Below are 22638 nucleotides of genomic sequence, written 5' to 3'. Positions count from 1 at the left end.
GGAAAAGTTAGTAATGTATTTTACTTGGGTACTAGTGGAATTTTTAGTGTCAGAACCATGTGAGAAAAGAGTTTCAATAAAGATATGACAAAATCCAATTCCAAAGAGATCTTAAGGAGGAAGAAAACAGCAAACTGATTATCAGTTGGTCCTTGGTGACTTCCAAGTAAAATTCAAAGCCAGATTGAAGGAATCTGTGGTGTGAGTGGCTGGTAATAAAGTAGGGGCAGTGACATATGGGTAATGTTTAAAGAAATATTTGTAGTTTAAAAACATGGGTAAAGGTAGATAGGGTGGTGAATTACAGGGAATAAGAATTGGAGGAATGTTTTTATGTTGATTTTAAGGGAGAACAGAGAACATTAGTAGACAAGCACATGGGAATAAGTTTGGGCAGGGTAATGAAGTCTGGAAGCTATTGGATCAGGGCAGAGTTGGGTGATTAAGCTTGAAGAACATAGAAGTGAAAGAAGGAGGGAAGTATAGATACAGAGAAACTTCAAGTTGAATATTCAGACTTTCCAAAATCCTGAAAAGTTTGGAATGGTTACTTTAAAGAACATGATGGGGAGTCAAAAACATGAAAACAAAAGGGAAAAAGAAAGGAAGCTCAAGAGAGTGAGAAGATAAGCCACAGACTGAGAGAAAATATTTACAAAAGACACATCTGATAAAGGACTGTTTCCAAAATATAAAAAGAACTCTTAAAACTTAACAATAAGAAAACAACTAGATTAAAAAAGGCATCGAAGACTTTAACGGATACCTCACCAAAGAAAATATGCAGCTGTCAAGTATGAAACGTTCTTTCACATAATATATCATCAGAGAAATGCAAATTAAAACAACAATGAGGTATCACAACATACTGATTAGAATGGCCAAAATCCAGAACATTGACAGCACCAAATGCTGGTGACGATGTGGAACAGTGGAAACTCAGATTCATTGCTGATGGAAATGCAAAAGGTACAGCCACTTTGAAAGACAGTTTGATGGTTTCTTACAGAACTCAACATACTCTTAGTACATAATCCAGCGTTCACACTCCCTGGTATTTACCCAAAGAGGTTGAGAATTTATGTCTACACAAAAACTTGCACGTGGATAATTATAGCAGCTTTATTCATAATTGTCACAACTTGGAAGCAACCAAGATGCCCTTCAGTAGGTACAATAAATGTACAATAAACCATGGTACATCTGGACAATGGAATATTTGTCAGTGTTAAAAAGAAATGGCCTATCAAGCCATGAAAAGACATGGAGGCAACTCAAATATCTATTTACTAAATGACAGAAGCCAATCTGAAAAGCCTACATACAGTTTCATTTCAATTATATGACATTCTGGGATGGGCAAAACTATGACAGTAAAAATATACTGGTTTCCAGGGGTGGGAAGCAGGGAAGGATAAGTAGGTGGAACACAGGATTTTTAGAAGCAGTGAAAATATTCTGTATGATATTGTAATGATGGATTTATGTCATTACACATTTGTTCAAACTCTTGTACAACCAAAAGTGAATACTGATGTGAATGATGGAGTTTGAGTGATTTTGATGTGTCAGTGAAGGCTTATCAATTATAAAAAAAAGTACCACTCTGGTAAGGGATGTTAATAATGGGAGAGGCTGTGCATGTGTGGGGACAGGAGGGATATGGAAGATATCTGTACCTTCCTTTCAAATTTGCTGTGAACCTAAAACTGCTCTAAAAGTAGTTTTTAAATATAATGACAAAATAATAATAGTAGGCACTCAGTAAATGAATGTTCTTTAAAAAAAAAAAAAGAACTAGGAGGAAGGAAGGAAAAGAGAGAGGGAGAAGGGAGAGAGAAGAGAGGTGGGAGATGGAGGAAAGATAGGAGGCAAGAAGTCAGGAGATTGGGAGGGTGATGGTCCAGGTCAAAGGTAAGCAAACTTTTTCTGTAAAAAGCCAGGGAGTAAATATTGTAGAATTTGAGTGCCATGAACCCTGCTGCAATTATCTCACTCTGCTTTGTAGCACAAAAACAGTTTTAGACAATATATAAGCCAATGGGTTTTATTTTGTTCCAATAAAACTTTATTTACAAAACTAGGTGGCTGGTCAGATTTGACCTAAGGGACTAGTTTGCTGACACCTGATCCAGATGATGCCAGAATCTATTTGGTTGGAGATAAACGAAACTAGCGTGGCTTTATGACATTCCTAAATGTAAGAACAGGCATTATGTACACACATACACACACACACACATAGACCTATACATATGCATATGTATATATGTAAATATTTACATGTATGTGTGTATATATTTTCATACATATATACACATACCAGAAGTCATCCAAAATCTCTAACTTCTTGAACGTGAGTAAGATCAGCCTGTCACAGACCCAATTTTTCTGGGCCTTATGTTCTCTTGGTCATTTCTGGTTTTGATTTTTTGTTTCTACTGATATTTTCCTCTGTGTTTTGCACCCCTTTCTCTACCTCTGCCCCAGGGTTAGCCTAACTATGATTTACAACTTCTTGTCCTTATTTCCCCATACCTCGACTCCAAACCACAAATATAAAAATGTTGTATGGAACACTACATTTCTTTTACTAAAGGTATGTGGATCTCCAAGAGTCATCACATCATGAATTATGTAGCAAACAACTTCAAACTTTACACTGATTTTTAGACATTCACATTCTTACAAGGCTTTTCGGTCATCATGTCACCAGGAGATTCTCAGGTCAGTGGTTAACTGACGCACACAGAATTAGCTTTTAAACTGGTATTTATTTTTCTGTCTGTGTCCTTTTCTTTTTCCCACTCCCAGGCAAAATAACTGAATGAATAGTGTGTCACAGAGAGATATTCAGTTATCTTTTTCATTATTTTCATTTCTACCAACACCCTTCTTCTAGAAACTCACCTTTTTACCTAAGAGGCCTAATTTGTTCTAAGCAATATCAGTTTTGTTTTTTGGGTTGTTTTTTTTTTTTTCATTAGGGTCTGGATTGCTAGATCATCTCATTTATGTCACTCTGTGTGATTTCAACTCTGTATGGTTGGTATTGTCCTTTCCACTTAAAGAGATGACAGAAAGAATTGAGGAGGGTCAGGAGATACAGTCAAGGGCGCCTGGGTGGCTCAGTCATTAAGCGTCTGCCTTCGGCTCAGGTCATGGTCCCAGGGTCCTGGGATCGAGTCCCACATCGGGCTCCCTGCTCGGCAGGAAGCCTGCTTCTCCCTCTCCCACTCCCACTCCCCCTACTTGTGTTCCCTCTCTCGCTATCTTTCTCTGTCAAATAAATAAATAAAATCTTTAAAAAAAAAAGAGATACAGTCAAAATGAAGAGCAAAAGCAGGTTCTTTAGGAATGAGTGAGGTGATTTAGAATTCAGTGTCTTTGGGAGGTGGACTTGATAATATTCTAGGTTAAGATGAGAGATAATTAATAACACCTGATTCACCTTCTACCACCTTCCCATAAAAGTAATCAGAGAAACCCTTGAATAGAGGCAATGTTTTAACTACATGGGGAGATAGGAATAATAATTAAGGCTGTTCTAGATCCCAGGAGACATTTCTTTAATAAAAATGCAGGTGATCCCTGAGATAGTATAGCCAAAGTGAATAACTTTAAAAAAAAATGTCTTTATGTAAGTTTGAACAAATCCCTATCTGCACTTTCATGTTGACTTCAGTATATGTAAAAAAGACAATGGTTGGATCACTATCATTTAAGCCGGCCAGTAGTAAATCCTGAATCAGAAGATAAGCCCATTGGAATGTAAACCACATGAGCAAAGATTTTTCTTACAGTGCTCTATTCCCTGACACTAAGTAGATCCTGCATCCTCATTTATTGAATTATTTAATTTAGAGCATCCTCAATTCTCAAACAATTGTGAGTTATTGGTATCTATTTTGCTAGAAGCATCAGGAAGCATTCTAAGTTAGCTTCCAGTCTCAGAGTGAGTTTGGTTCCTGCATGATTTCCATGCATGTCCTGTACGCTGTTCCCTTGGCAATCATTATAGCAAGGGTTTTCCATATCATAGCAAGGATTTTCTTTGTTTTTAGTATGAATTGTTAAAGAGCTTTTCGATAGAGCATTGAAGTAAAACCAAGATGTCACTGGGGCCACTTGACCCTTCCCAGTCCTTTGACGATCCTTTGGCAGCGGTGAGGTTGGCATTTTACCCAATCACCTGTGGCTGTAATTGTTTCCTCTGAATTCTTCAATCTCAGTAAGCGCTTGCAGCTGTTTTCACATCCCTCAAAATATGAAACAAAGTCTCTATTCCTTGATTTCCCCAAATACCATCCACCCAAAGACATGAAGTAGGACAGAATTTACTGAGTGGTTGTATGGCTAGAACACATGTAGTAACTTTTAAATTCAATTGAATACTAAACCTATCTAGTTTCAAAAGTTATTTGGACAATGCTTTTTTTCTCCTCCACATTTTCACTTTTTTCCTCCTGTTTGTATGACATCAACCTGGCTTGTTGCTGGACTTCCCAGTCACTGTAAACCCCCTCTATAACTCTTCTTCCTAGTTCACTTGTCCCTGTCTCCAACCTGCTTTACTCCTTCTTAAGCAGAACAGTATGTCTTTCCTTCGTCTCAACATATCCTTGGGGCAACAAAGTTCAGTGTTTAAGTGTGTGAGCTCTGGACTGAGCCCTCATTGGTACTCACCCTCCTCTGCTTTTTATTAGCTATGTGACCCTAGGAAATTTACTTAACTTTTCTGTGTCCTGATTTCATTTCTTACGTGTTTTTGCAGGAATACAATGAATTGATAAACGTAAAGCACCTAGAAAAGTATAGTATGGTAGAAAGTTCTCATTAAATGTTAGTTATTAGTATTATCTTGCTTCAAGGATTCTCATCCTAAAAGAAAAAAAAGGAAGAAAAGAAAACATTTTAAAAAGTACCCTATCATTGTTTCACTAAACAGAGATAAATATACTCACCACAAGGAATTCAGTAGTCAACATTAAAGTAAAATTATTTCTTCCCGGCTAAAGAAAACAAGTTGTAGTTCTTTACTCTAAAACTAGAAGCCATCATACCCTCATTTTGATCATTTGTTTTTCTCTCCAACTATGGAAAGGATCATCCTACTTTTATTTTTTATGGTGAGTTCACTATTTTTTAGATATTCTATGGTATAATTGTGTAGCCTCACTTTTGTTGTAAGAATGTAGCTTCCAGGATTTTAGTGATAACTGAACAGAATAAGGATTCCTTTTGCAATTCTTCTAAGAATGATTAAGACACCGGACGATACCTCTTAAGCAGAAATTGTTTCATGCTTTTTCTCATTTAAAAAATTGAATGATATGGGGTGTCACGTGCCAGCCGCCAGCTCCTTTGCCTGCAGTTCCGCTTCCCGCCCGCTCCAACTATGTTCCCCGCCCTCGCCCGCCCTGCCCGCGCCGCTCTCCGCCGCAGCTTCAGCACCTCGGCCCAGAACAATGCGAACGTAGCGGTGCTGGGGCTTCAGGAGGAATCGGGCAGCCCCTTTCGCTTCTCCTCAAGAACAGTCCCTCGGTGAGCCGCCTGACCCTCTACGATACTGCTCATACGCCCGGAGTGGCCGCAGATCTGAGCCACATGGAGACCAGAGCAACGGTCAAAGGCTACCTCGGACCTGAGCAGCTGCCGCATTGCCTGAAAGGCTGCGATGTGGTGGTTATTCCAGCAGGAGTCCCGAGAAAACCAGGCATGACCTGGGATGACCTGTTCAACACCAATGCCTCCACTGTGGCCACCCTGTCTGCTGCCTGCGCCCAGCACTGCCCCGAGGCCCTCATCATTTCCAATCCGGTGAACTCCACCATCCCAGTTGCAACAGAAGTTTTCAAGAAACACAAGTCTACAACCCCAATAAAATCTTCGGGGTGATGACCCTGGACATTGTCAGAGCCAACACTTTCATTGCGGAACTGAAGGGTTTGGATCCCACTCGAGTCAATGTTCCTGTCATTGGTGGCCATGCTGGGAAGACCATCATCCCCCTGATCTCACAATGCACTGCCCAGGTGGACATTCCCCAGGACCAGCTAACAGCCATCACTGGGCGGATCCAGGAGGCCGGCACCGAGGTGGTGAAGGCCAACGCTGGAGAAGCCTCAGCCACCCTGTCCATGGCGCACGCTGGAACCCGGTTTGTCTTCTCCCTTGTGGAGGCGATGAACGGAAAGGAAGCAGTTGTGGAGTGTTCCTTCGTTAAGTCCCCAGAAGCAGACTGTGCCTATTTCTCCACCCCGTTACTGCTGGGGAAAAAGGGCATTGAGAAGAATCTAGGCATCGGCAAGATCTCCCCTTTGGAAGAGAAGATGATAGTGGAAGCCATCCCTGAGCTGAAGGCCTCCATCAAGAAGGGAGAGGAGTTCGTGAAGAACATGAAATGAGAGGGGCAGCCAGCAAGCAGTCCGTTTCCCTAACTTATGAAGGCATCATGTCCCTGTAAAGCCATCTCCTTCCCCCTGTGTTTGAGTTGTGTTAACCACGAGTGTCGTGTTAGTGTCGCCATCCCTTCCAAATCACCGGTCTGTAGGGGGGCAAAAAAAAAAAAAAAGGATTTAATCAAAAAAAAAAAAAAAAAAAAAAAAAGAAAGAAAAAGAAAAAATTGAATGATATGGATTCTCAGAGGGGGAGATTCAATGAATGATAGATTTTTTTAGAGATGGAGTATAACTTCGGATAATACAGTATATCTCCCTACATTTTGACAATGAAGACTTTGTGCCCATTTAGTTAGATGACTTGAAGAGAGTCTTGTGTCTCAATGTCAGGATTGGAGCCAAGCAACTCTAAATACTACTATTCCTGCACTCTTCCATGTTGGTGTTAGCATAACTCTAGAATAAAATTCAACATCAGTAGTGTTTTGAATCAGCATAGAAAAAACAATTGTTTTCATACTTCTTTCAAGGTGAATGGTTAACAATAATGTGGATTCATCACTTATTTGAATGTTAAGTGAGTCACACCACATTGGTTTAAGCCCTAATCAAAGAAGATTATCTTTAAGGGTAAGATAGACATCTTTGTATCTCCTATATTCTCTTTTATTTTCTTATACTAGGATCTTACACAGCTCTGTCTACTTCTTGTTGAAAACATTCTACTGTTGCATTCATTTATGTAATATATTCCGAAGTATTTTAATATATTAACTTCTTTTTAGTCAGCATATCAGACACAATCCCTGGTTTCGAAGACCTTAACCAGTCAACTGAAAATAATGGATGTGAAATAGACACAAGAGGGCAAATAATCAACAAGTACATCATCAGTATCAACTGAACAGAAATTTCTGCTCTCAGAAATTTCATAAATTCGAATGTGTTCACGTCAAGCCAAGGTGAATAGAGTAGTTGGCTTGGCTGGCTTAATCATAGCTAACAGGTGAATATTTTGTTAAAGGTTTGAAGGAAGTGGTTAGGAGTTTGCGCTTCTGGATAAGACATGGTCTTGTAGATCATTCTAAGGGTGGAGAATAGCATAACCTCAATTTTGGCAAGCTGGGTTTTTGGTCGGGATATAGAAGTTCACATGAGGAGAAAGAATTATTGAATTTTAGGGGTGGACTGATATTGGGGCTAGAACTGTTTGTGGAGGAACTTAAAAACCATGCTCAGCAAAGTCTGCATTTAATTTTATGATTTAATATGCTTTGCTTTTTACTCTCTTTTAGCAAGACCTTCCTTCATAAACTGAAAATAACTCATGAATGAATTATAACCAGTATCTCTTCATGTTTTAGAAGCTCCATGAATTTATAATGAATTCTATTCTTTGTATTCTCTGTTTGAGTGATGAAAGGGTCAGAAGCACAATTTATAGGTTAAATGATATTAGAGAACTATGCATTGTATGACATATTTCATTAAAGCAGAGGCTATGAGCTGGGGCTTTAACAACTAGGAATTTCACACATCTGACCAGCAATCTTGTTCATAATTACTTTTATAATTGCTAAGAATAAGAAAAAAAAGAACTGGGTGCATGCATTTTCTTTAAATTTTTACAACTGTAGTTTCTATTCAGATTGGATTTTAGGTGTAAGGAGATACTATGTCATATAAAATATAAAGTGTAATAATTACTTCTGTAATGCTTTAATGCTTATATAAAGTATAAGTTTGTCTATAAGTGTTCTGAAAGTATATAGTAGCATAGTAGCAATGTACTAAAATTAGAATTGAAATTCTTTTAAGGATTTATCTTTGTTAGGAGTAGAAAAGGTTAGTTACAAATGATTCTAAGAAAATTAAAAAGCAGATTGTATCCCTTGCTTCTCATTAAAAGGTTAATTGTTCCCATTTGAAAACTTGGCTTAAAATCTCCCTGCTCATAAAATATATAAGTATTTAAAGTAAAAATGTAATATGTAATGTGCAATTATAATATGATAAGAGAGGCATGTATATGGATATATCCAATGGATGATATTAGTAACTAACAATAAGTCAGTTTTTAAGATTTTTATTTATACTTTTGAGAGAGAGAGAGCACAAGCAGGGGGAGCAGCAGGCAGAGGGAGAGGGAGAAGCAGGCTCCCCACTGAGCAGGGAGCCCCATGCGGGACTCAGTCCCAGGACCCTGGGATTATGACCTGAGCCGAAGGCAGACGCTCAACTGACTGAGCCACCCAGGCGCCCCATAACAATAAGTCAGTTTAAAAAAACAATCCAGACATCTTTCCATTTGCCCTTCTGGATCCATGAGATTTCATGGGAGCCTAGTTTAGTATACACAAAACTGTGATGGAAATAAAGAACAAGGCAAGACAATGTATAATTAAGTGATAAATGGCACTGCCTGAAGTGCTGTTAGAGTTTAGCAGAAGTACATATCGCCTTTAAGAAACATAGAGATTTTCCAGATTTTGTAACATTCATTTTATTCATTTTAATCAATGGCCAAAAGGAAGTTTCAGACCCAAGAATGATAAACTGCTATTTGAAGGGCCATTCGAAGATAAGAAAACTGGTAAATTATCCACATAATGATAGTTTAAAAAGCCAATAATTTATTTAAATATGTAATGACCTATTTGATGATGAACACTTTTTTCTGCTCTTTACTAAATGAGATAATGATATTTTAATTTCTTTATGGTAATACATAACACTTAAAAAAATCGTATTGAATAGCTTCCTTTTTTAGATACAGTTAAATGTACTAAGTCCTCAAAACAGTGGGTGGCTTGAGCCTTGAGATTTAAAGCAGGCCTACAAATCTGTAGAAATAACAAGAACAAGGTAGTGAAATGAGGGGGTTCACAATTGTTAATAATTTTTCAAATTTTATATAATTACTGGATGAAACAATCCCACTGATTTATACCTCTCCCTTTTCATTGGATACCATTCTATGAGAGATAAATTGTCACTATTTACATTTTTTACTGAATTCCTGTTTTCTGCTACCTCTCAACAAAATACATGCAGTGTGGCTGAAATACAATGGAAAGGTTTGATGCTTCTATACGTAAGACCTGAATCCTCCTTGTATCACCTTCCTGCTGTGGTCATTACCAAGTGCTTTGCAGTCATCAGTTCTTGTATTCCTATCCCTTTCCCTTCCTTCCATCTTCCTTCCCTCCCTCCCTTCATTCCTCCATTCCTTCCATCTTTCCTTCATTTTCCTTTCAATCCATAGAGGGAAAGTGTCTAAAAATGACAACAATAGCAACAACAAGAAATCAAATCTTAAATACTTGCACTCTAAATTGCTAAAAGTTGGGTATGATTTTAAAAATATTTAAACTCAATTTTTGGCTTTTTATGCAAATATTTAAGTGTCCTATAGGTCCAAAGTGACTAAATACCTTCTGTGATTACCTTGGTATAAGCTAAATCAGTGTTATTTCTTCCTAACCTTTTCTTCCAAGCTTGAATAAAAGTCATAGAAAATGGTTTTATAGAAAGTATCTGATTAGCATAATAATTTCATAGGGTAGAAATATAATGATTGGATTATTTCAAATACATAACCTATTTCTAGAAAGTAGAGCCCACTTCCTATTCTTGGATAAGATAATAATTTTCTAGTGGATGTGGCATGAATAGAAAAGGCAGTAGGCTGACAGAAATCCACAGTTATGATTTCTGCTGTTCAGTGCAAGGTCAATGGTTAATTAAGTCACCATCGGTGGAAATTTGATCATGGATGAGGTCTTCAACTTTGCCTGTATTACTGGGCTCTCACTAGATGACTCAGCTAAGTCATTATATTAACTTTGCTTCCTCCAGACAGGTACATGATTCAGACTAGACTGACAGGGGATTTAGGTTGTGATGCTGTAATATTACTTTCTAGATACCATCACGCATTTCAGAAAACACACATTTGCCTGTGAACGAGGATTTAATTTTAAAGGTTTTGTTTGTCATACAAATTAACTACATAATGTTATGATGGTTTAGATTGGCTAGGATCTTATGGGTGCCTTTATTCACTGACTCATTAAATAATTCATTCATCCATTTCCACAAATACTCATGGAGTATCTCCAGTGTGCTAAGTGCTGTGTTGGGTACTGGAGTTAAGAAGGAGATGATAAAGAACAGCATGAGCCTTGACATCACCTGAGTCCTTCAAGCTCCTCAGTTCACAGCAAGGTTAACTGAAGCCCAGAACACTTAACTGACTTTCTTAAAGTTCAGAGTTAGTTAATGGCCAAGCCAGGACTAGAATCTCAGGCTCTAAACTACCACCCTGCTTGGCACTTACCGTAACTATGAAGCTTTTTAATTTTTTTTTCCCTGTAAATTCACATAAGCATGGTGTAGTATGATTGAGCATCATAGATTTGTATCAGCACTTAAATATATATAAGTTAAACAACAGATGCCAAAGAAAACTCAGGTGGATTTAGATGCGGGTAGTGTACATCACAGCCCAAGAAAAGTTTTTCCACTTTAGAGCAAGAATATCTTTGTCTAGATTTGTATCTTTACATTTGTGTACATTTATATCTTCATTCTGTGAATTTGTCCATAAATAACCCTCTCTCTCTTTCCTCTAAAGTGTACTTTATGCCACATTTTCTGTGTTACAAGCAGGTATGTGAGAAGGAAAACAAATGGCACTTTTACTCACATTACAACTATGGGATATTTGTTGTCCTCTGACAAAAGCTAAATACATATTCATGGAATCCTACAAATGTAGTGGAAATTCCATCTTTGCCTCTAGGCTGCCTTCAACTAGGTCACACGAGGCAGTTAGGGATATATATTGGTTCTTATATGTCTACTGGGAGAAATCCATTTCTGGAGGTTGGGCTGGGAAACAGTTTAGGTTGTGGCTTATGTATATTTATAGTGCTTACATTTACTCTCTTGCTGTCCCCCTGTGTGAATTGTTGTATTGTTTCATTTTGACAGTATTGGATGAGGCACAACATTTTAACCTCTTTTCTCTTGTAATTATATAAACATGTACACTGTACACAGTGACCTGGGAATGCTGATCAGAACATCTGTTATGATAAACGGAACAGTGAATGAGAGTTGATTTTTGCATTGTAAAGTACTAAAAGTCACTCTGCTGATCTGTGGCTTTATGCAAATCAGAGTGTTTGAAAATGTTGCTGAAACCTGTCATTCTTTAACTTACCAGAGGTAGAAAGACAGCTTGTTTTTTATTGTTCTTGCATAGTGTCCACCCAGCTAGGGAGTTATCTGTCTTTCTTGGAAACAATTAAGTTAACCTTTATAGCAAGTTGGGTAGCAGTTTAAGTACTCTAGATCCTGCAGGAAAGCGCCAGCTTAGAATAACCAATAATGTCCGGATAACCTCAGGACCTCAGCAAAGGTTCCTCAGTATGCAATCAGCATCAATTCCATATGTCCTTGGTAAATTTGGGGCTAAGGAGCCAAGAGCCATGGGGTAAGAATGGATAAAGTGAATATTACTTATCATTCTTCTCCCAAAATGAATGATTAGTTGTAGACCCTAGATCCAGGAGCAGATGATGAGCTCACCTTGCATGAGAACCTCTGCCCATTCTTCTGATTTCTTGCAAACCCTCTTCACTGCAGCATGATAGCGAATCTCAGGAGAATTAGCAGTGACCTTTCCCGTTATCGGCGTGACTGCAAGCAGAAGACATTTTTACATACTATTTTAGAATTACTTTTCATGTATTCATTGATTTTTAAATAAATAAAATATATACCAACTTATATTTGGTTTCTAATTTAAACAGCAACAATTTTGATTTTTGAGTGGCTTAACACATCTGAGACTTGGGAGAAAATTTTAACCAAGTTACTCACATCTCAGTGAATATTGAAAAGTGGTGTTCTGGGGGTTGATGCTAAAGTGACATTATCTCTGCCTGATCTGAATTGCTTCTCTCAAACTAAGTCATTTTTTTTGTTCAGTCTTCAAGATCATTATTCCATAAAGGTAAAGTGATTCATTTCTTTCTTTCTTTTTTAATTGAAGTATAATTGACACAGAATATTCTATTAGTTTCAGGTGTACATCAAAGTGATTCAGTATTTTTTTATAAATGTATAGTGATCCTCATGATGTCTAGTTGTCATCTGTCACCAATATTATTGACTATATTCCCTATGCTGTACATTACATCCCCATGACTTATTTTTTCTATAACTTTTAAGTTTGTACTTCTTAATCTGCTTCATCTATTTTACCCCCCCTCTAAGCCCCTCCCTCCTCTGGTAACCAAAAGTTTGTTTCTTGTATCTATGAGTGTTTCTGTTTTTCTTTATTTGTTCATCTGTTTCTTTTTTAGATTCCATATGTAAGTGAAATGACATGGTATTTATCTTTTTCCATCTGACTTGTTTCATTTAGCGTAATATCCTCTAGGTCTATCCATGTTGTCACAAATGGCAATATTTCATTCTTTTTTTTTATGGCTATGCAATATTCCATTGTTGGTGTATATAGATAGCACACAATGGCATGCCACATCTTCTTTATTCATCTATCAATGGACATTTAGTTTGCTTCCAATTTTTGATTATTATAAATAATGCTGCAGTGAACATAGGGGTGCATCTATCACTTCTAATTGATGTTTTCATTTTCTTTGGGTCGGTAACTAGAAGTGGAGCATATGGTAGTTTTATGTTTAAGTTTTTGAGGAACCTCCATACTGTTTTCCATAGTGACCTCCCCAATTTACATTTCCACCAACAGTGCATGAGGGTTCCCATTTCTCCACATCCTTATCCTAAAATTTGTATGGAGCCATAAAAGATTCTGAATAGCCAAAGCAATCTTGAGAAAGAAGAACAAAGGTGGAGGTATCATGGTTCCTGATTTCAAACTATGGTATAAAGATATAGTAATCAAAACAGTATGGTACTGGCATGAAAACTGACATATAGATCAATAGAATAAGAATAGAGCCAGAAGTAAACCCACACACATATGACCAAATAATGTGTAACAAAGGAGAAAAAAATATACAGTAAGAAAAAGTTGGTCCCTTCAGTAAATGATTTTGGGAAAACTGGACAGCTACATGCAAAAGAATGAAACTAGGAAACTACCTTACACCATATACAAAAATAAATTTAAAATGGATTAAACACTTGAATGTGAGACCTCAAACTGTAAAGCTCTTAGAAGAAAACATGGGCAGCTCTTTTACAGCAGTTTTAGCAATATTTTTTTGGAGCAGTCTCCTGGTGGCAAGGCCACAAAAGCTGAAATAAACAAATGGGATTATCCCAAACTAAAGTGGTTCATTTCTATAGTGATGAGCTAAATTTGCTGAATCTATATTTGGATATTTCCCTAAGATTGGAAACATTCTCCCTTTTGCTTGGGTTCTATGTATACTAAGAATCTAAAATCATATATAATGTTCTGTCCCAAATTACTCTATCATCAAAAACTGTTTTCTGCCTGTAAAGGTATCTCAGATCCATAAAATTCTTTTTACTTCAAGAAGTTTAGAAAATAGTAATTATCTATAATTCAGTTATTCATAACTGTCCTCCATTAATACTTTGATGTCTATTATTTCAGACATATTTCTATATATGTATATTTATTTTATATTTATATATCTATAAATAAATATTTAGACATAACTAAAATGAAATAGCTAAGTTTTATTGAAATTGCACTGTTGTTCTAAGACTTTTAACTTATTCTTGGGGCACCTGGGTGGCTCAGTTGGTTAAGCGGCTGCCTTCAGCTCAGGTCATAATCCCAGGGTCCTGGGATCGAGCCCCGTGTCGGGCTCCTTCCTCAGCGGGAAGCCTGCTTCTGCCTCTCCCTCTGCCTGCCATTCCCCCTGCTGGTTTTCTCTATCTTTGTCAAATAAATAAATAAAACCTTAAAAAAAAAAGAACTTTAACTTACTCTTTTATTTAACCTTCACGACAATCCTATGAAGTTGGTACTTGGTAATACAAATAACTTGGTATTTTCTCCCATAGGAAACTGAGGTATAAAAAATTAGGTGATTTCTTTAAGGCTGCTCAGCATAAAGGCTGAAGTGGACTATGAGCTCAAGCAGACTGACTTCAGAGACCTTCTTTTTTTTTAAGTTTTTATTTTAATTCCAGTGAGTCAACATACAGTGTTATATTAGTTTCGGGTGTACAATATAGTGATTCAACAACAGAGATCTTATTCTTAACCACTACACAATATTGTCTCTTAAAAAATGCTGATTTTGACCTGCTATTTCATTAGCAATTTATTTTGAGTATTTTTACATGATAATAAATGTACATCTATGCAACTATTTTAATAATTGCACACTTTTCCAGTGGTTTACAATGCTATATAGAACCAACCCCCAGGTGATACACATTTAGATTGTTTTTATTTTGTTTCATTATTAAAAATAGTACTGCTAGAAATGTCTTTGAACATGCGTAATTTTTAGTATAATTTGTCTAACTCTTCAACATCTATGTAGTGACAGACAGCTAAAAGGTGGGAATTCAATATGGAGCAAATTCACAAGAGTTTATAGGCTAATTATTCTCACTAATGAATTTTAGGAGCATTTTTTTAAATAAAGGGGTTGTTTGATTACGGATCTACAGTTTACTCTCAGGAGCTCTTTATGAGTAGTATCAGTTTTAAATGAAAATCTGTTGTGTGTGTGTGTGTGTGTGCACATGTGTATGTACTCTCCACCCTAAACACACAGAGACTGATAATCTACAACTGGGTCATTTCACTTGACTATAGGATAGACTCAGTTAGGTTGTGTCTACACAGAGTCAGTGTAAACATTTTTGCCAATGACCTATTGCTTTGTTTCACAGTGTTAGGACACTGTATTTTTCTTCCCACCTTTGTCTCTGGATTAACTACTTGGTCATTTAAGTTTTCTTTAGCTCTTGCTTATGTATGAGTCTCTGTAGGTGTATACCACTTTTGCATGCACACTCACATGTACATTAGTTCTATATTAGATCTCTACTGGCTTAGCCACATTATTGCATTTAAAATTTCCACATGCTTATTTGAATTAGATGTTTGGAAAAGGAAAGCTACTAACTTTAACACTTTATTTATATATTTACAGTTTTCATGACAAACAGTTTTCTACAATATTTTCTTTTCACACCTGTTCTGGATTCTTTCAGTTTTTAAATTTCTCAGCAAATAATATCCATTATTGAATCTTAAAACTAGTTCTGAAGAGTAGGAATTTTTGCATAAATTCCAATTAGCCTTAAAGATAAAGTTCCCTATTTTACAGACTGTTCTAATTATAAAAATAACTCATAATACTTTATATTTTACAAAAGGCTTTAGCAAATAAGTTAGGCTTTCTGGATTGCTGTGAAGAAAAATACAGAGGAAGGGACACAGTCTGACCCACATGATTCTCTTAGTTGCCTGGGAAAAGAAAAATAGATAATGGTAATTTGATCAATTTCTACAGTATTTATTTTTATTAATATAAAAATATTATAATTTCCTTCCTTTTTTTTTTGAGAGAGAGAGCTCACACAAGTGGGGGAGGGGCAAAGGGAGAGGGAGAGAGAATCTTAAGCAGCCTCCATACTCCGCATGGAGCCCAATGTGGAGCTTGATCTCAGGACCTGAGATCATGACCTGAGCCAAAATCAAGAGTCCGATGCTTAACCAACTGAGCCACTCAGATGCCCCTCCTTCCATTTATTTTGTATTAATACTTGCAACATTGTCGTATTTCCTCCCCATACTAGTGGTTTAATCTTCATTCATTAGACACACAAAGTATGCCAGGTACCAAATTAAGTCCAACAAGTGAGAGATGAATAAGTTATCTTCTCTGTCCTCAAAGGGTTTTCAGAGGAATTCTGCATGGGAATAGAAGGTTATGCCAGGGATGCTGTTAGAAGTACCAAGAAAGAGGAATGAAAAAGTTTTTCAAGTGGAAGGCATGAAATCTGTCTGGGGAGTTTGTGGATAGGTAGGCTTCACCAAGGAGATGATGACATATTATTAATAGTCACATGAATGCTAACCTTTTTAGCAATCTCAAAATACTTTATGTCTGATTAATACTACAATTGTTAAAAAGGTCAAACAAAATTTTTTTTCTATCTTAAAAATGTTTTTTTTTCATTTTTTAATTTAAATTCAATTAATTAACATATAATATGCTATTAGTTTCAGAGCTGGAGGTCAGTGATTCATCAGTCTTATATAATACCCAGTGCACATTACATCAGGTGCCCTCCTTATTGTCTATCACCCAGTTACCCCACCCCCCACCTCCCTCCCTTCCAGCAACCCTCAATTTGTTTCCTATGATTAAGAATCTCCTATGGTTTTTCTCCCTCTCTGGTTTTGTCTTGTTTTATTTTTTCCTCTCTTCCCCTATGATCTTCTGTTCTGTTTCTTAAATTCCACATATCAGTGAGATCATAAGATAATTGTCTTTCTCTGATTGACTTATTTCACATAGCATTATACCCTCTAGTTCCATCCACGTCATTGCAAATGGCAAGATTTCATTTTTTTGATGGCTGAGTAGTATTCCTTTGTGTATATATATACCACATCTTCTTTATCCATTCATCTGTCGATGGACATCTGGGCTCTTTGCATAGTTTAGCTATTGTGGACTTTGCTGCTATAAACATTGGGGTGCATGTGCCCCTTCAGATAACTATGTTTGTATCTTTGGGGTAAATACCCAGTAGGGCAATTGTTGGGTCATAGGGTAACTCTATTTTCAACTTTTTGAGGAACCTTCATACTGTTTTCCAGAGTGGCTGCACTAGCTTGCGTTCCCACCAACAGTGTAAGAGGGTTCCCCTTTCTCTGCATCCTCACCAACATCTGTCATTTCCTGACTTGTTAATTTTATCCATTCTGACTTGTATGAGGTGGTATCTATCGTGGTTTTGATTTGTATTTCCTTGGTGCCCAGTGATGTTGAGTATTTTTTCATGTGTCTGTTGGCCATTTGTATGTCTTCTTTGGAGAAATGTCTGCCCAATTTTTGATTGGATTATTAAAGAAAAATATTTTTAAGGGTTTTAAGAAAACTTGCCTAAAAAGAGGTGAAAGTAAACAGTTACTTTTTTTATTTCCCTTTATCTCCTTAGTTAAAACAAAATAATAAACACACAAAAATACACAGCTCATATATAATAGTTAATAGTCCAACTAATAGCATAATAGTTTTAAAAGAAATTCTGCAAAATAATTATATAAGAGGGAATTAAAAGACTTTCTTGAAGTAATAGTCCATATAAGTAATATAAATTCTATTGTATATAATATCAAATTACATTTTTTAAGCTGCTTTATGGATTACACTATTGCTATTAAATTGATTTCTGATTTTTTAAAATATCAATTTTCTAACCATCTTTTTAATTACTCTTTCTGGATTAAAACTTAAGAAATTTACCCTCCTAACATCTTTGCATAGCTCTTTGCAAACTCAAAATGTATTTCCATCTATATTTTTATTGATTTTTTTTATTATTATGTTATGTTAATCACCATACATTACATCATTAGTTTTTGATGTAGTGTTCCATGATTCATTGTTTGCGTATAACACCCAGTGCTCCATGCAAATTAAACTCAGTAATATTTGGACACATGGTTTCTCAAATCAATATATTTTTTGGAAACTAATGTTAGGGTGTTAAAGAGTGTGCCATATTTGCAGGAGATTGGCAATTAACCACATTTTAAATTCTGACATAATCAATGATGCTCCCAATTTACTTTGCAGTTCTTAAGCCGTCTTAGAATTATGAAAGTTTTCTGACTCTTGGATCTTCAAGATCATTTCACCCATTCCCTATATTTTGCAGAAGAAAAAAACAAAGGTCTGGATTGTGAAGGGATTTGCTCATTCAATCACTTTTTGCCTTTTCTTTTTATTTAGCTGACCTATTTTTTAAAAATCAATATAATTAAAATGTGTGCTCTTGGCCTCAAATAGTTGGTGTTATTTATACTGTTTATATGGTGATTATTCATGTGGCTGCCTTCCCTGTTATCTCAGTTTGATCTGTCCTATTTATATCTTGATATTATTCAAGCATCTGCCTTCCCAATCAGTATGCATTCCTTCTAGGTCTTAAATTGCTAACATTTAAGTACCCATTTCCCAATTTTCCTCACAGTGTGTAGTGCATCTGCTTTAAAAGTAATATTATTTGAATGTGTATCTCCATGGTTCTCTCTATGATTACAAGGGTCCGTTTGTAGAAGGAAAAATCAACACCTATTTTCTATCCACTGGCAAAAAATATGTTGGAAACAGTAGGAGGTTTGTAAAGTTAAAAGCTTATTTATTTTTATAATAAGAAAGCACATTTACATGCCTGAGCACAACCAATCTTTGTTTAGTGGGACTATGACATTATTTCCTACAACTTGATTTTGGTTTATGTAATGCCTTCTAACAGGTAGATATTCTTTATTTTAGACTGCATCAGCAGCTCCCTTTTTCCAAATGCCCAGCACAAGTTTGAGTTGCACGGAATATGATAGATGGAGGAGGAGGAGGTATACAAGAGTAGCTTTCATACCTTTTATAGATGAAGAATTTCAGAGTGCTAGAACTTCAGAAAATTCCAGGACATTCTACAGACAAAATTTTCATTAGTCACATGTTTGTATAGTATTTAGTTTACTTGAAATATTGACAAAGCTGCTAGTTTGTATGTTTGGATGAGACTTAGTAACATTAGAGTGAAGAACATTATTGTTACTAGAAATATGGCTCAAAATACTGGAGTCAGTCTATTCATTAAATTAGAATTACCTGTTGCTTCATGGCTGAGGGGATTCAAAAGCAAGTGGGAAGAACAGGAGGTATCTCTCAGTACACAGTAGAGATGGGTCACTACTTCTCTCCTTGGAAAATTCATGCCTTATACTATGTGCTTCCCACACAATCCCCCTTTGGGGAGCTGTGACCTGCTAATTCACTTTTTACAAGGTGTGTCAGTCAACCAGGTCCATGTGCACATGGGATTTTCTACCTGCATATACCTAAGTCACTAGGATGGCATCCATCAGATTCACACAAAATAAGCTTCAGAATGTTAGTCATACTTCATATCAATATAAAACTTTAAGACTCTTTTTCAAAGTGCTTACCATTCAGAAAAAGGAAAGTTGCTGAGAAAATAACCAGAGATTGAAAACAGAGTGGCAGTATTACTTAGCAGGAAGCAGTACAGCATAGTGATTAAAAGATGGGGCCTGGATTATGGTCTCCTGTGTCCTAATCCAGCATCCATCACTTACTGACTGTGTAACTGTCCTAAGGCAAGATACTTAGGGTGCTGAACCGGCTCCAAGATCTTGCTGAAGCAGAACGCAATAGACTCAGTAAAGCAAGTTATTTGGCCTAAGAATTAAACTGCCTTAGAGACCATGGAGCATAAAGGAGCAAAGCAATTCATAGACTCAACAATGCAGACAACTTAAATGTCAGAGTTATATTCAGAATTAAAATATAAAATATTATAACAATGGGAAATACATTAATTAAAGAAAATATGATTCAATTACATTTTTGATGACTTTCTATTAATGTTTGTAAAATATTTATCACAATGCCTGATAGAGAGTGTGCTCTCAATAAATGTTGACTATTAGAAGATTTCATTCTTCAGAGTGAGCTCAAATTTAACATGTTTCATATTGATTTAAATTTCTTAAGCTTCAGAGTGCAGAAGTATACATTATGATGTTTGGAAGTGATCTGGAACCGAGGGAATGCAAATCAGAGACACAACTTAGGTGGGGGTTGGGGCCAGTGAGGAATGTCTTCCCAGAAAAAGTGACTATACCAAAGGCTAATGATATATTAGGGGAGAGAGAAAGTTGCAGATGTGTGTGTGAATGTGTGTGTGTCTTGTTTGCATGTGTATCTGTGGTAGGAACTAGGTTCCTGGACAGAGGAATATCACTTGGAAGGAACGATGGCATTTGATTCTGGTTCACTCAGAGAAAGGTAGGTGGTTTAATACGCTGTGGCACTGGGAATGTAGGAATGGCAAGAAAGGAACCCGGAGAGAGAGGCTGAAGATAGACTGTGGAGAACTTTGTAAATGGCACTAGGCTTAAAAATTAGGCAGTTATTGAAAGATCTTAAGGAATTAAATGACAAGATTGAAGTTGCATTTTAGAAATATTACTCCAGTTGCAGAAGAAAGCCAGAGTAGGGAGAAGTCTGAAAAATCCAGTGCAGATGCATTATTACAGCATGGAAGATGTAGTATTTCTGAACTTAGTCAAGCATGTGGAAAGGTTTACAGTGATGTTCCAGCAGAAATGATGGAGACCAATTAACTTAGCTAGAATAATTAAGAAGATCATTAGGTAGTTTAATAGTAGAAAAAGCCTCCAGTGGGGTATCCATGGGGTTAGGATCTGAGGTTTTGTCTTTAACTGTGTCTTGCTCATCATTTTTATCACTGACTTGGACATAGAAACAAAACTGAATGTGACCATTCACATGGCAAAAGAAAAAGAAACACATTTCCTGTATCTCTGTAGTATTAGTAACTTGTCTTGATGCATTAGAATGTTGAATAAACTAATATTAATAAAGAGTTGATGATAAGATCAGAATCCAAATAGTCTTCATTAGAAAATTAGACAAGCAATAAATAGATGATATTTATCAGAGACATATATGAAAAACTAAAAAAAAATAGTGCATTAGAAACAGACATTTTTAACAATAAGCTTAAGATGAATCAACATTATGATATTGTATTCTAAAAAGAATCTATTTATATTATGTATACAACATGAGTTTAGGAAATTGACCGCCGCATTGCACTTTGCTTTGCTTGGACCCACTTGGAATATGGTTAAAAAATTGACCCACAATGAGCTGTGGATACACTGGAGTATTTTCAGAGAAAAAATAACAAGAAAAATGAAAGATCAGAATACTCATGTGATAAGCAAAAGATTTGAAAGTTTTAACCTGGAAAAAAAATACAGTAGGAAAATGGTATCTGTTTTCAAATTCTGGAATGATGACCGTATGAAAGTTGGACTTAAATTTATTCTAATCAGAGCAAATGGTTAGAAGGGTAAGAGAAGCAGATGATAGATAAATATGGAGAAGAACTTGGTGCTAGAGCTTTCCCAGGAAGTAAGAGAAAACTTTAAATGGCAGCAAATTTGCCATTCCTGGAGACCCATATGTAATAGTAGAAGCAATCTAAGTACCCAAAGGATGGGTAGACCAAATGATTTCTTCATTATGTCATTCTTAGACTCCTCTCTCTATTACACTTACAATAATAGCACAATTTTAGTATACAGTATTTTTATAAATGCTTGCAGATTAATTTAATGGTCTTTTTGAGAAATCTGTTAAAAACATACAGTAATAAAAAATGGTAAGTATAGAAGTTTTATTTCTCCTTCTTTTTCTTCCCTCTGCCCAAACTTTTATTATGAACTTTAAAAATACACAGAAAATATCAGATGGTAGCATATATGCTCATATACTCATCACCTTGATTAAATAATTAACATTTTTCCATCTTTGTTTTTATGACACCCAAACACTTCATCATGAATCTCCTAAGAACAAGAGTATTTTCTTATGCAATCACTATAGCATCATTTTGCCTAAGGAAAAAAAGAAATAAATAATTCCCTAATGCCATTTAATATCTAGGGCATTTTTAAAAATAGCCTTTCATATTTACAAAGAAGCATGAAGATTTTATCCTTTGGATAAGGATTTGTACAAAATTAAAGTGAAGAGAACATATTTTGCATTTATTTAGATAGAAAATAAGATTATAACAGTTGGTGGAAGAAAAACTAGCATATCTTCTGAGAGAATAACATGTTACTCATAGCATTGATTTCTTTATTAAATTAAACATCTGTAAAATGCTGATTTTTACCTACTTTAAGAAAGGACCTATTTGAACAGTCTCAGAAGTTAGATGTGATGTTGGTTGGCACATCTGTCACAGGTTTATGAGTCATAAAATCCTCAGGAGTGGTTAAAATAGGTCTAAAAGAGAAAAGATTTGGATAGGCTTCGGTAGTTAGCTAATATAAAACTTTTGTTTCAGGTCTTGCTTAATATTGCTTCTCTGTGATGGGGAAAGTTTCAGTGTTTGAAGTTTTGTGTAAACAAGGGATTCCTTGCCATTTGTTCTTTCATA

General features: G+C 36.0%; 1 protein-coding gene and 1 pseudogene across 8 annotated transcripts in view; both read left to right on the top strand.

Moving 5' to 3' along the window:
- The window catches only part of GRIK2 (glutamate ionotropic receptor kainate type subunit 2), a 1100253-nt gene that overhangs the window by 649032 nt on the left and 428583 nt on the right, over positions 1–22638 (top strand). The window lies entirely within an intron of this gene.
- On the top strand, positions 5380–6563 carry LOC116634634 (annotated as a pseudogene). Its single transcript, XR_004300006.1, has one exon. The product of XR_004300006.1 is annotated as a malate dehydrogenase, mitochondrial-like (transcript).

The sequence above is a fragment of the Phoca vitulina genome, unplaced genomic scaffold, assembly GCF_004348235.1.
Source record: "Phoca vitulina isolate PV1807 unplaced genomic scaffold, GSC_HSeal_1.0 scaffold9, whole genome shotgun sequence".
NCBI classification, from domain to species: domain Eukaryota; kingdom Metazoa; phylum Chordata; class Mammalia; order Carnivora; family Phocidae; genus Phoca; species Phoca vitulina.
Note: the sequence above shows the minus strand (reverse complement) of the source record. Positions and strands in the feature narration are given on the sequence as shown.